Source organism: Oryctolagus cuniculus, chromosome X (assembly GCF_964237555.1).
Source record: "Oryctolagus cuniculus chromosome X, mOryCun1.1, whole genome shotgun sequence".
Lineage (NCBI taxonomy): Eukaryota > Metazoa > Chordata > Mammalia > Lagomorpha > Leporidae > Oryctolagus > Oryctolagus cuniculus.
In genome coordinates, this window is record NC_091453.1 from 31,884,915 (window position 1) to 31,899,059 (window position 14,145).

A 14,145-nucleotide genomic window follows, 5' to 3' on the forward strand; every position below is an offset into this window, starting at 1 on the left:
CGACAGAAAGCTACAAAAACACAAAGACAAATGATAAGCCTGACGGAAAGAAACAGAGACTGTATAAAACAGTGGGCAATCAACAAAAATGATGGAAGATAGTTCTTACCTATCAATATTAACCTTGAATGTAAATGGATTAAATTCCCCAGCCAAAAGATATAGGTTGGCCAAATGGATAAAAGAACATGACCCAGCTATATGCTGTCTACAAGATACTCATGGCACAACTAAAGTTACACAGACTGAAAATAAAGGGTGGAGAGATATATCATATGAATGGACACCAAAAATTAGCAGGAGTTACTATTCTCATATCAGATAAAACAGACTTTAATGAAAAGCTGTAAAAACAAGGGACATTTATATATACATATATATATTACATATTATATATAAAATGTATTGATGAGTATCAATTTGGCAAGGAGATGTAACAATCAGGACTGGTGTTGTGGCAGAACAGGTAAAGCTCTACATGCGGCCACTGGGGACTGAAGAAAGTAAAGCAGAATATTGAGGTGATGCCAAGGAGGAAAAGTTGGAGATACAAGAGTACAGGGCAGTCAAGGCAAGCCACCATAAGATGGTGTACTGGATCACTCTAGTCAGGGAGATAAAGAAAAAGTTCTTCAGGAGCCTCCAGATCCCATCTGAGTGAGTTGTTGGAAGGAAGCACGATGGAAATACCCCAAAGAATGGCATGTTGAGAAGTTCTGGGGCCCAGGAGACAGATACGAAACGGTGTTGTATTTGTGAAGCTGTGATGCTGCCAGCGAGTTTCATCTTTGTGCATGATGTTATTCTCCTAATGCTGGGCTGAGATGTGTCATTTGTGCATAGGCATGGTCTGCTGGCCTATGTTATGCTTCTGAACAGCATCTGATGTTTCAGGAGTAAGACTATTAACGATAAAGAGTGGAGAACACAGGTCTGTAGTGGTGTTAATCAGTTCCTAACGTTAGGGACAGACTCATCATGCCTTTTTTTTTTAACGTTAAAGAATTTATTTCAACTTCACTCACTTATTATATTTCCTGGAATGGGAATATATACATTATTCACCAATAAATGCTTAATGCTTTAAATTTACAATATTATTTGCAGAAACTTGAAAATTAAATAGGGAAAGTATAAAAAATTTCTTCTAATTCAAAATAACACTTTTTACAGCAGCCAAAACCTTTAACAAAAAAGTCCATAAATGCAACAAAATGGTCACAATTATCTTGATTATTAACACTGAAAAAAAATATACATGGTAGCTTCCAAAACACCGCAGATCAGTAATGGTCCAGTTTTTCCTTCTGAGCACACAAAGCTTTGCCCTTGATCATTATTTTTATTTCACTATTTCAAATACAGAAATTGCTCCAACTTTCTTTCAAGTTTAAATAAACTTTTGGCATTTAATACTGGTGATGCTTGGTAAGATTTAAGAACTCCCAACAATAATAATCAGAAAATGACCCACAATTAAATAAAATTATCCTACAGGACTTACTATACAGTGGAACCTGGTATTCAATGTCTATAGTATTTTTGAACTACATGATTTTTTTCACACACATAGCACTTTATCAAATATCTGGTAAACAATTTTCAATCACAGTGAGAGTTGAGAGGCCAAGTTCCAAAGACAATTCTGTGATTCACTTAAGATAACATTGCAAGACAAGTCTCAGGCATAATCAAGGATAGGAATGCAGTCTGTTGGTTCTCATGCTCCAAGGTGACACTCATCTACGTGGGCATCATTCTATCAAGATGCGGTCCTATGTTTCCAAAACCAACAAAGAACAGTCCAATGGTAAGTGGACTCCTGTTTTACAAATGATCTGTTAAATGTAAAACTAAAACAAAAAAAAAAAACACTTCCAAAACTTCCAGAGACATGGTTATTCTATCTCTTTATTCCAGGTAATTCTGTTAAAAAGATAACTAAATGAAGTCCAATGTTGTGACATTTTAGTGTAAAAACTAATGTACTGAAATCCAGTGTGGTTATAACTTCCATGTAAATTTTACAGAACAATTCCTTTGGAGAGTTTTCACAAGCTGTATTCTTGACCTGAAGAATCACTTTTTTATGCCGAGGAGAGGGAGTGGTCTTTGTGGGAGATAGGGACGCAGTACCTGGTGAGTCAGTACCTCTATCAGAAGTGCTTGGCGACGATACCAGATGGGGAACTTTCTTTTTTCCAAGGAATCCTCCTCCTTCAAATCCTCCTTTCTTCCTTAACTCAACTCTGTTCTCATTTTCATCTTCTGATGACCTTTTCTTGGATTCTAAAAACCCTTCAGCTATTTTAGGTGCTTCCAATCCACTATCCAATTCTCTCCAACTTTTACTTTCTGTTCCAGGAGACTTTCTCTTAGCTTACATTGCGTTCCCCTGGTGCCCCCTTCACTTCAGCCTGTATTGGGCCCAAGTTACCATTTTCAGGGACAGCTCTTTCCATATTTCTGTTCAAATTAATAGTCTGGAAGTCCCTATAACTGTGAAAGCTCTCAGTCCTTCTTGCCCTTGCTAACAAAGGACTCTCTCTGTAAGGCCTCATGGAACCGTAAGTAGCTGCTTCATGGATGGATTCATGGTGCTTAAGCTGAGGACTAGAATTTAATTCTCATAGGCAGCTATGCTGAACCACAGAAGTTGCTAGACTGATGTTAGGAGCAGCACAGCGAGAAGTGCTGAGATCACACTGCTCCAGTAATTTGAGTAGCTCTTCTTCAGCTGGACTGCCTACATCCTTATCTTCATTGTTGCAAACATATCCATAACAGTGGTCAGATCCCACATCTGAATACTACCATTTGTATGGCCTTCGAACAAGTAGTGTGGTGGCCTTGAGCCCGTCCTACTGCATTCTCTCACTGTAAATGCAAATATTGTAGTACAACCAACGGCTTGGATCTCACATAGTGTTTTCCCAGTCTACGAGAGTCTCACAAATAGTTTGTTGGCGATGGGAACAAATTTCTGGATAAACACATGTTGATCATCTCACTCTCCAAAGGGACCTATGTCGTTTCCAGAAGAATAGCTACCATGGCTTTCTGTCTCTTCAATATTTTGAATGATGCTAAGGCATAGAACCTGGCTGAGTAGAGATCATTCCTCTGAACTGCATAACTGTCGTGTCCAGACCCAACTGTCTCTGTGTACTGGACAATCACTCGCACTGCTCCAGAGCTTGTACCATAGGCAATGTGGATCCAGTTACTACTGACACTTGTTTTGGGTGTGGGGTGAACGCTGAGAGCAGTAATAGCAGCATTTGAAGGATTGTGATACAGTTCCATCACAAGAAGTTCATTATCCTTCCTCCACAAAGGGAACTTCTGCATATCTATATAATTTATTGATCCATTGTTACATCCCAGTAGAAGGAATGACCCAGCAGTGTCATAGCTAGTTATAGGAACAACATCTTGAACCTGCCAGTGCTGAGTGACAGCATCCACACTCCCACTTTCCCTGTATGAATTGTAGCCACCAATTGGTTACCAATAAAGAAGAGAACATCTACAGGAACACCAAGGCTGAGCACTCCAATCTCACTTCCACTTCCACCATCTTGAACACTCTACAGAATGATGCTACTCTCCGAGGCAACAGCAACCATTTTGTCTTTGTCTCTATGTGGACCTCCAACCACTTTTGTATTTAAAGCTGCTTGTTCAATTGTCCAATCTAAATATGGGCCTGTAAACACTTGTTGCCATCCTGAAGATTCTTTGATTCTGTAACATACAGCAAAATGGGCATATGTAGCTACAATCCAATTATGAAGACCAGCTACTATTAACACCTTTCGTGGATCTGCAGGAAATCCTAACCTAACAGTCTCTTCTCCAGTTCCAGAAAGAACAGACTGTGTGCCATTTCCCCGGGCTTCACCTTCTGAGGAGTTTAGTCCATTCCTAGAATCAGCAGAGGATCTACCTGGGTTGTTTATTTTAAGACTAGGAATACCTGGTGGAGGCCAGTAACCATGAAAAAGTTCACTGCCACAGAATGAGTGCTCCAATTCTTCACGTAAGAGAAGCCTTCTTACTAATGCAGTGATTCTCATAAACCTCTGCTTCATGCCTGACTCACTCCCCCTTAGGTCTAGTTCTTTGGTTCAAAGAAAATTGAAAATGGATACAAATGCTGCTGGATCTGTCAATAAATATAGTACCAGTTTCATCTCGAAGTGTTGAAATTCTTCCACTCAGTAAACTGGAAAAAAAAAAAAGAATCTGGAATTCATGTAAGAGTTTGTCTTGAGGTACTAAATCTGGTCTGTGCCACGTTCAGCTGGACAATCTCACCACTGTCCCCCACTGCAGTGCCCACCTGCCATCTCCGGAGGCTCCAGGAACGCAGCTGTGCCCCCTCCCTGGCTGGGGCTGCCAGGCCCAGGGTGGGAGCCCCCCGAGTTTCTTTTTAAGATTTATTTATTGGCCGGCGCCGCAGCTCACTAGGCTAATCCTCCGCCTTGCGGTGCTGGCACACCTGGTTCTAGTCCCGGTCGGGGCGCCGGATTCTGTCCTGGTTGCCCCTCTTCCAGGCCAGCTCTCTGCTGTGGACAGGGAGTGCAGTGGAGGATGGCCCAAGTGCTTGGGCCCTGCACCCCATGGGAGACCAGGAGAAGTACCTGGCTCCTGCCATTGGATCAGTGCGGTGCGCTGGCCGCAGCGCGCCAGCCGCGGCGGCCATTGGAGGGTGAACCAACGGCAAAGGAAGACCTTTCTCTCTGTCTCTCTCTCTCACTGTCCACTCTGCCTATCAAAAAAAAAAAAGATTTATTTATTTGAAAGGCAGAGTTACAAACAGGCAGAGGCAAAGAGAGAGAGAGAGAGACAGAGAGAGGTCCTCCATCCATCGGTTCACTCCCCGATGGCCACAACAGCCAGAGCTGTGCTGATGCAAAGCCAGGAGCCAGGAGCTTCTTCCAGTCTCCCATGTGGGTGTAGGGGCACAAGCACTTGGCCCATCCTCTACTTCTCTCCCAGGCCAGAGCAGATATCTGGATCAAAAATGGAGCAGCCAGGACTTGAATCGGCATCCATATAGGATGCCGGCATGGCAGGCAGCGGCTTTATCCAATATGCCACGGCACCGGCCCCCATGCCCGTATTAATAAGACTGGACTGATCCCCAGTCCATGTAGGGGACAAAAACCTTATAAATAAACTTCTGGGGCCAGCATTGTGGCACAGTGGATTAAGCCCATATGGGTGCCAGTTCTAGTCCCAGCTGCTCCACTTTCAATCCAGCTCCCTGCTAATGCACCTGGGAAAGCAGCAGAGGATGGCCCAAGTATTTGAGTATCTGCCATCCACATGTAAGACCTGAATGGAGTCCTAGGCTCCTGGCTTCACCTGGCCCAGCCCTGGAGGTTGAGGCTTCTTAGGGGGTGGACCAGTGGTTGAAAGACCCCTCCCTATCTCTATCTCTGTCTCTATCTCTATCTCTCTTTCTCTATCTCTAGCTCTATCATCTCTGTCTCTTCCTCTCTCTCTGCAACACTGCCTTTCAAATAAATAAATAAATAAGCCCTTTTGAAATTGCCCTATTTCTGAAGCTTTACTATGTCTGGGAGGGGTGTTAGCTAGCTCCTCATTTATGGTAGCCATTTGACCTTACTGAACCAGGTTCAAGGATCCCCTGATTCTACTAAAAGATAGAGATTGAGGGACTCAGGAACATATATCCTTCCAAGCATCCTGAATAACTTAATACATTTCTTTCTTTTTGAGGATTTGGAAAATCATTGATTACAGCCTGGAGGTCAACCCAAGGCCAGGGTTTGAAAGTGACTTGTGATTGAGGTGTTGTTGGATTCGAGTCAGGAACTCCTGGGGAGGGAACCTAGGAAGAGCAGGGTCTAAAGGTGCCAGGGATCTGGAATGAGCAAGAGGAAGAAAAAGAGAGAGGCAGAAAGAAGAGCAGGGATCAGAAAAGCAGGAAGGCTAGAAAGAAGCAGGGTTAGAGGAGGCAGAAACAGTTAGATGGAGGGCGGAGGTGTTTGTGAAGGGAGGAGGCTGAGGTTGGTTAAGAGACCTGTGTAGGCCCGAGTTCACCTGAATTGTTTCTTCTCTCAGCAACAACTTCTTATCAATTAAAGAAAGCCACCCATGGTAAGTTAGCTAATTTTATCTTCATTGGTTCTAAGGCAACAGGCAAATGTACAGTTTTTGCCTTGTCCCAAGATCCCCAAAGAGGCATTGTAATTCAATACAGATGCTCCTCAACACACAGTGAGATTACACCCAATAAACCCACGAGAAATTGAAAATATCTTAAGTGGAACATGCGTGTGATTCCCCAACCCGTGGCACATCCGAACTGTGCAGCACAGTGTACCACAGAGTGGTCGTGATTTCCTTTTAAGATCCAGGGGGCTGTCTGGGAGCTGGGCTCACTGCCACTGCCCAGCATGTCAGATAGGATGGGATCACACTAGCCTGTGAAACAGCAAAACTCAGCCTTCTAAGTCCAGTGCCACTGAACGCATATTGCTTTCACATCATAAAGTCAAAAAATTCTAAGTTCAACCATCAGAAGTAACAGGGACCATTTGTACTGCCTTTCCTGAAGTCCCACCATTTAGAGAGGAATTTAACAGGACCACAGTGGCAGAGAATAAGCCCCTGGGAGTCCACTAGAGCTGGATGTTGGGTAGATTGTGTTTCCCATAGTAAAAGAAGCCCTAGATAGAAAAAAGAGAGAAGGTCCTTGTCCTACCTTAAGAGCATCATCTAATCCTCTGTTTGCCCATAGAATATTAAAAGCTGAAGAAAATTTAGGTGCAGTGGCCTGTCAGACAATAGGTTAACCCTTACAAAGAATCAAAGCCTAAAACCTAAGCAGAGCATCAGGGCCAGGACTTACCTCTCAACTCAACAGTGGTCCCCAGAAAGGCAGGATGCAGACATTCCTCAGCACATTCTGCCTTTCTCTGAAATAACAGCAGAGTCCTGGGCTCATCCAGATTTCATTCAAGTCACAGCATAGAAAAAGTAGTGAAGGGGCTGGCGCCATGGCTCACTTGGCTAATCCTCCGCCTGCAGAGCCAGCATCCCATATGGGCGCCAGGTTCTAGTCCCGGCTGCTCCTCTTCCAGTCCAGCTCTCTGCTGTGGCCCAGGAAGGCAGTGGAGGATGGCCCAAGTGCTTGAGCCCTGCACCCGCATGGGAGACCAGGAGGAGGCACCTGGCTCCTGGCTTCGGGCCAGCACAACGCCGGCCATAGCTGTCATTTGGGGAGTGAACCAACAACGGAAGGAAGACCTTTCTCTCTGTCTCTCTCTCTCTCTCAGTGTCTATAACTCTACCTGTCAAAATAATAAAAAAAAAGTAGTGAAATTGACTCAAATAGAGCTCAAAGACTTTATCTGGCTGATGTGCATCGGGGAGCACCTTGGAATGAGACAACTCCCTAAACTGAAGTAGCACTGGCGTTGTTAGAGAGCAAGGAGAAGGGAGTTGTCTATGATTTTGGTTCTGTCTCAGGTTGCAGTTTGCATTATCTGTAACCGCTTGAAAAGTTGCGGTTGGAAGGGTTGGGAAAGGTGGATTTTCACGGCACTTTCTCAGGATCATTAACTCATCTTTGTAAGCTTTGGCAGTTGTCTGTTAGCTGTCTAATGCCAGCTGATGTTCCAGAAAGTTCCCAGGAGACAGAAAAGAAAGGGGCAAGAGGATGGAGTGGGGAAGGAAAGGAAGAAAAATCCTAAGCAAGAAAAAAAACTGGGGTCTGTTTCATTTTTTTTTATATAATGGAAAATGTTAGCCTGTGTTCATTTAGAGGCATGACCTGCTCAGAATATTACTACTTTTCATGATAAGAATTGGGTTTCAGTCTGTGCTGTCCAGAGAGTAGGCCCTTGGCAATGGCCCTCCCAAATATAGCAAGGAAATGAAATGGCTTAGTCTTTTTCCCAAGAGTCTTCTGGCAATAGTAGTTAAAGCAAACCTTTAATGGGCAGGTTTTCTATTACTGAAACTACAACCAGTCAAGGAAAAGGGAGGCCCAGAAACTATTTGGACAAATTTTCTAGAACAATGCATTCCTGAGCTCTGCCTAGCCACGCCCTTGCCCCACCCTGAGCCGCTGGCCGCTCCTGCACAAGGAATTCACACACCCGCCTGTGGCCAAGTTCAGATCTGAGGAACACCTGTGTCTATGAGGAAATGAGCTAGTCTGATCTCTTCCCTCTTCCCAGAGGCTACAAACACACGGGAGGTTCACACAGTCTTACATTTCCCCACCCAGCAGCAGGGCACAGGCTTACTCATTCCCAAGCAAGCATTAAGCAGCTACTCTGAGCCAACTTGAGCGAATACTGAAATGAATGACAACAAGCTGTGAATAAAACGCTGAGAAACTTAGCTTTACTCAGAGATCTCCTTGCTCAGCTGAATCCAGCATGCACAGAATCAGAATACCGTATCATTAAGAAGCTCTGTCTTGAATGGGAGAGGTCAAAGGTAAGACAGAAAGTCAGGGGGTAGGCTTTTGGTGCAGGAGTTAAGGCATTGCTTGGGACCCCTGAATCCACATTGGAGTGCTTGGGTTTGAGTCCTGGCTCCTCTGATTCCAATCTGGCTTCCTGCTAATATGTACCCAAGGAGACACCAGGTGATGGCCCAAGTACTTGGGTTCCTGCCACTTAGATGGGAGATCCAGATTGAGTTCTGGGCTCCTGGCTTCAGACTGACCCAGCCCTGGTTGTTGGGGCATGCAGGGAGTGAACCAGTATATAGAAGACTGATCTCTCCCTCTTTCTCTCAAAATGAAAACAAATAAAAAATTTTTATAAAGAAGGAAGGAGAAAATCTGACAGTCTAACTTCCTGACTGATCAATGACTTCAGTCAAAATAGCAGGACTGGGGCCAGAGCTGTGGCGCAGTAGGTTAATCCTCTGCCTGCAGTGCCGGCATCCCATATGGACGCCGGTTCTAGTCCTGGCTGCTCCTCTTCCAATCCAGCTCTCTGCTATGGCCTGGGAAAGCAGTAGAAGATGGCCCAAGTCCTTGGGCCCCTGCACCCACATGGGAGACTGGGAAGAAGCTCTTGGCTCCTGGCTTTGGATCGGGGCAGCTCCGGCCATTGAGGCCATCTGGGGAGTGAACCAACAGAAGGAAGACCTCTCTCTCTCTCTCTCTGTCTCTCCTTCTCACTGTCTGTAACTCTACCTCTAAAATAAATAAAATCTTAAAAAAAGATAGCAGGGCTTCTCATAAAAGGCAGTTTATTTTTATCTTTTGTATTTAAGTTTGAAGTACCTTGGATCAAGAAGGGGCCTTGACCTGCAGGGGAATACAAGGGCAAAAGAAAGAGGACATCAGAACATATGTATGGGTAGTTTCTCTAATTCTAACCATCTAGCCAGGAACTTAGAAAGGTCATAACCCTCCTTCATTTAGTTTGCCTCAGAGAACAAGCCATACATGCAAAAAGATCCTTTGCCCTCTGCCCTGGTGGTGGTGTGGGGTGGGAGGGGAGGCCTAGGAGCAATGCTGTCACAGGAATTCCTATTGAAATCATTGCGTGACGCAGGACTCTAGGCGGAGGACAAGGAGAACTGGCAGGAGTGTGACCTGTGATCTAAGCAGACTAGCTTCAGCCTGATCCCACAGGGAAGTTCTGGAGCACATACTGTACTCCTGTACATTGGCCAAGGTGTTTAGTAGGCAGGCCTGGATGTTACTGGGCAATTTTCTCTGAAGAAGGGGATAGCTAGGGAAGAAGCAGCTATGAGTTATCAGCCAATAGTCATACAGCTAGAATAAAAATTTAACAAGAAAAGGGAATCTAGGTGAAGCATCAATAGCACCCACTATCTGTTCTTTCCCCAACTGTCTTTTTCCGTAAGCCAGTCAAGCTTTCCATCAAGGGCTAGACAGTAAGTAGTTCACGATTTTGCAGGTCATATAGTCTCTGTCATAACCCTTAAACTTTTATCATAAGATAAAAGCAGCCATAGATAATATGTAAATAAATGGACAAGGCTATGTTCCAGTATAACTTTATTTACAAGAGCAGGCAGCTGTGGTTTCCATCTGTCCTCTTTTGGAGACAAGGAGTGATCCAGGTCTATTGCTAGCACCTTGTATGAGAGGTGGACAATAGGCTATAGGGGAAAGATTGGGCTTCTAATGGCTGCCCTGTCTTTCTCCAGCTGCTTTATGAACAAGTGCCAGAAACTCAACTCAGATGAACTCAAGGAAAACAGACTAGAGGAGAGGGAGTACTTAGTGCGTCAGATAACCTAACCACAGATGGACTGGCCTGTTCCAAGGCTTCAAACTCTGCTTATCTCCACATTTTGGCTTTGATCTTTCCTACTATAGGTGGCCTTAATTGATGTACCAGAGAGCATGATTGGAGTTCTGAACTCCCATGCTGATGGCTCCAGCCCTGCAAAGGAGAGTATCTTCACTATCCATGACCAGGTCATAGTAAGGTCATAGGAAGAACACTGGACCACATGCCCATCCATGTATGACCTGCCCTCCTCACCCACTCCATGGTTTAGGGTAGTAGGATATGACATAAGAATAACAGCAAGGAGAGCCCAGACCCTGCTCCTGGGGAGTCATTCAGAATCAGAAAGCCTCCTCATATTATGCCAATTGTAATTTTGAGCCACTTACCTGTGAAATCTCTGTCTCTTCTCTTTCCTCTGTTTTGCCTATGGTGAAATTTCAAATAGTTCTTAATATGTATGTAAAGGGGGCTAAAAATCACCTCTACTGGGGCCAGCCCTGTGGCATAATAGGTTAAGCATCTGCCTGTGGCACTGGCAACCCACATGGGCACCTGTTTGAGTCCCAGCTGCTCCACTTCCAATCCAGCATTCCTGCTGATGGCCTGGGAAAGCCATAGAAGATGGCCCAAGTTCTTAGGCCCCTGCACTCACATGGGAGACCCAGAAGAATCAGCCCAGCTCTTGCAGTTGCAGCCATTTGGGGAGTGACCAGTGGATGGAAGACCTCTCTCTCTGTCTCTCCCTTTCTCTGTCTGTAACTCTGCCTCACAGATAAATAAATAAATCTTTTTTAAAAATCAACTCTACCCATTCTAGTATTTTTTTTTAATTTTTTTTGAGATACATGGCAACAGAGATAGATGGACAGACAGAAAGAGACAGAAACAGAGAGACAGAGAGTTCCTATCTGTTGATTCACTTCCGACCCCTACCCGCTAAATGCCTGCAACAGCCAGGGCTGGGTCAGGCCAAAGCCAGGAGCAGGGAACTCAATTCAGGTCTTTCACGTGGATATCAAATACCCAAGTACCTGAGCCATCACCACCGCTTCCCAAGGTGCACATGAAAAGGGAGCTGGAATCTGTAGCAGAGCCCAGACTCAAACCCAAACACTCCAATATGGGATGCTGGCATCTCAAGCGGTATCTTAACCACTGCACCAAACACCTGGCCCCATCTTAATTACTTAATTATGGTCCTTGGCTAAGTCTAGGAACCAAATTGATACAGGACAGATTAACAGAAGAAACATACAGGTTTTATTTTTACATTGTACATGTGTATCCTCACAAGAGAGTGAAGATCCAAACAAATGGCCAAAGCAAAAAAGCTTTTATATATTTTAGACAAAGAACAATAAATTTTTGAAGAAATGACAAGATAATAGGATCTGGCCAGGGGCAGTACATTCTTTAAAAAGACTTAGGAGTTATATGGAGGGAGGTAAAACTGGTGCAAGGGTTATTGTGCTGACTTTATTTATATAGGCCCATTACAACATCAATTCCCAGGCACTGGTGATAAGGGTTAACTTCTCATCTTGGTACAAGGAAAGCATCTTTCTCACAGGAATTTTTATGGCTCACTGAAGGTAGTAAAAGACAGGTCACATTGCTCTTTCTGCACCTGCTGCTTCTCAAGTGCATTCAGCTCGAAATAATCAATTGCCATATTTTGAAGTGACACATCCTCAACTCCTGCACATACTATGTATCAGGTACTCTGCCAACTGTTATGGATTTAATATACACAAAACAAAAATGTCTCTACCTTCACTTACCTTCCTACAAATGAAGCTTACAAAACACAGAATAGATATCCCCTGATCTTTGTTCCGGATAGTATACGATTCACACTATGTGTTTCTCTAAACAATAGTCTCCACGCACTGTCTCCATGTTTTGTTCCCTCCTTATTTCCATCCTATTGCATTGTCCTATCTTGTATCACTACCCTGGAAAAAGTCACCAACAACCTTCTGATTGGCAAAACAAGGCCACCATTTTTTTTTACTTGAAGCACCCGATGTTGATGTCTATTGAGCTATGTCCTCAAACTCTCCTTTTTTACATTTGATGACATAGACTCTGCTCATTGTCCTCTTAGATATCTGGATGTGAGGTGAAGTAATTATACTTTTAAATTTTTACTCTCTATGATGCTTAATAGAAAGTTTTCTACTGCAAATTGAATTTCTTTAATATAGTAGTTTAAGTTAAATAAGATTAATATTAATGTAAATAGTCTAGGATTCTAAAGAAAATGGATATTGATCTAGCTCTAATTCTATCTAGTTGTCAGAATAAGCTCTATACTTTAGTTATCTAATCCCTAAAAAGAGGGTATATTGCCAGATTTGATTTTAAATTTCATTTTTTAAAGATTTATTTACTTGAAAGGCAGAGTTACAAAGAGAGAAGGAGATAGAGAAAGAGACAGAGAGAGAGGAAGAGACAGGGGTTGAGGAGAGAGGGAGAGAGAGAGACAGAGAGCTCTGACCTAGATGCCCAGCTCTGTTACCTGGTGAAGCCCTGATGCCTATGTCTCTGTTGTGCCTAAATGATCATACTCCCTGCTATAGTGAGATGGCTTCTGCCTTTGTTTCCTTGACTGACCAGATTCTCAGGTAAGATAGGAGACCTATAAAGTTGATATTTTTGAGCACTTACTATGTGCTAGGTCTCATGGAACCTATCCCTCAAGTCTATGATAATAATAAATACTATTACTGTTCCTGTTTTATAGATGTGGAAACTGAGATTTGGCATGTCCCTGAAATATCAGGATTACTACAGGCTGGGCCTATGATTCAAAACAAATCTGTGACTTTCAAATCTATGACCTTACCCATCATCCTTTGGAACTAATACTCTTGGCCAATAGTTTCATATATTGCCTAAGTCTTGCCATGCTTAAGATGTTGAATATATTGATTTCTTATAACCATGGAGCCTCTACTCATAGGAATTCCAGAATTTCCCATCACACAAAATATCTCAGTGCTGTGCCCCACAAGTTTGATTCAGTACCACTCTTGAGCTGACAATGGGCTACCTTAGTGCCTCTAATAGCCACCCACCAAGGCCAAATTGGTTTCTCTAGAAGCCCCCTTCCAAAGGCCCATATTGCTAGATCCCCACCATAAATTAATAATGAGGAGAATCAAGGAAAGGGAGAAGATGTGTGAATCCAAAATGAAATAATCACCTTGAAATTTGTAATAGCCTTCAAGCTTTTGAAGGTGTTGTCTGAATGTGTTGTCACAAGTAACTGTGAGAGGGGCCAGCACTGTTGCACAGCAGGTTAAGCCACTGCCTTCAGTGCCATTATCTCATGTAAGCACTGGCTGCTCCACTTCCCATCCAGCTCTGCTGTGGCCTGGGAATGCAGTGGGAGATGGCCCAAGTGCTTAGCTCCTGCATCCACGTGGGAGACCCAGAAGAAGCTCCTGGCTCCTAGCTCCTGGCTCCTGGCTTTGGCCTGGTCCAGCCCTGGCTATTGCAGACATTTGAGGTGTGAACCAGCAGATGGAAGATTCTCTCTCTCTCTCTCTCTCTCTCTCTCTCTCTCTCTGTGTGTGTGTGTGTGTGTGTGTCTGTGAGGGAGTGAAGAAAGATTCTCCAAGGGCATCACTGGTGACAGCAAATAAATATTTCCTGTAGAAGTCTATCGGAAAGGAAGAATATATGGAAGGAGGTAATAGCGGTTTACTAAAAGCAAGCGGTTAAGTTTTTACTTTGCAAGGAAAGTCTATGGAGACCCCATGTTAACTAGAGAAGCATTTCCATTTGGAGTAGAGCAAGTGTCTCTGTCCTCATAACCCTGGGCTTTGACTAAGGACTGGCAATATTTGGTAGTCAGACTGCCCTGGAAAAA

At 43.8% G+C, this 14,145-nt stretch overlaps 1 pseudogene; it reads right to left on the reverse strand.

Moving 5' to 3' along the window:
* Nucleotides 1-990: 990 nt before the first annotated feature.
* LOC103351826 (BTB/POZ domain-containing protein KCTD3 pseudogene) lies at nucleotides 991-4,237 on the reverse strand (annotated as a pseudogene).
* Between the last annotated feature and the right edge of the window lie 9,908 nt (nucleotides 4,238-14,145).